The following is a 495-nucleotide window of genomic DNA, read 5'->3' on the forward strand; positions in this document are numbered from 1 at the left end:
AAAAAAAAAAAAGGTACAAAAGCTGTCACCGGGGCAGTATCCTTTCAAAAGCTACACCTTTGTGCCTTATTTATCCCTAAAGGGTGCATGTAAAAACTTTAAAGGTATATATTAGTACATAAAGTGTATATTAGTACCTAAATGGAGTGCACGTCATATTATTTCCTTCAGCAGCTCTGCATTCACTAGCAGGAGGTTACGTTTCTCGAGAGAGCATAAAAGTTTTGCGAGGGAATGCAAAGTTTCTCAGGGAAGCGGTAAAATATAATAAATAATACATTTAATGTTTTCCCATCACCATGTTCCTTTAGGGTCTTTGTAATAATAATAAAAAAGCTTCCTACTAAAATAATCAGAAATGTATTGTTATATATTAATTCTGTCCAAAACCAAAATAAGTACTTTTTTTTTTTTGGGATGCACCGAAATGAAAATTCTTGGCCGAAACCGAAACCGAACAAAATGAAACACTGGGCCAAAGGCCGAATACCGAAC

The sequence above is a fragment of the Sinocyclocheilus grahami genome, unplaced genomic scaffold (genome assembly GCF_001515645.1).
Source record: "Sinocyclocheilus grahami isolate Dianchi unplaced genomic scaffold, SAMN03320097.WGS_v1.1 scaffold4821.1, whole genome shotgun sequence".
Lineage (NCBI taxonomy): Eukaryota > Metazoa > Chordata > Actinopteri > Cypriniformes > Cyprinidae > Sinocyclocheilus > Sinocyclocheilus grahami.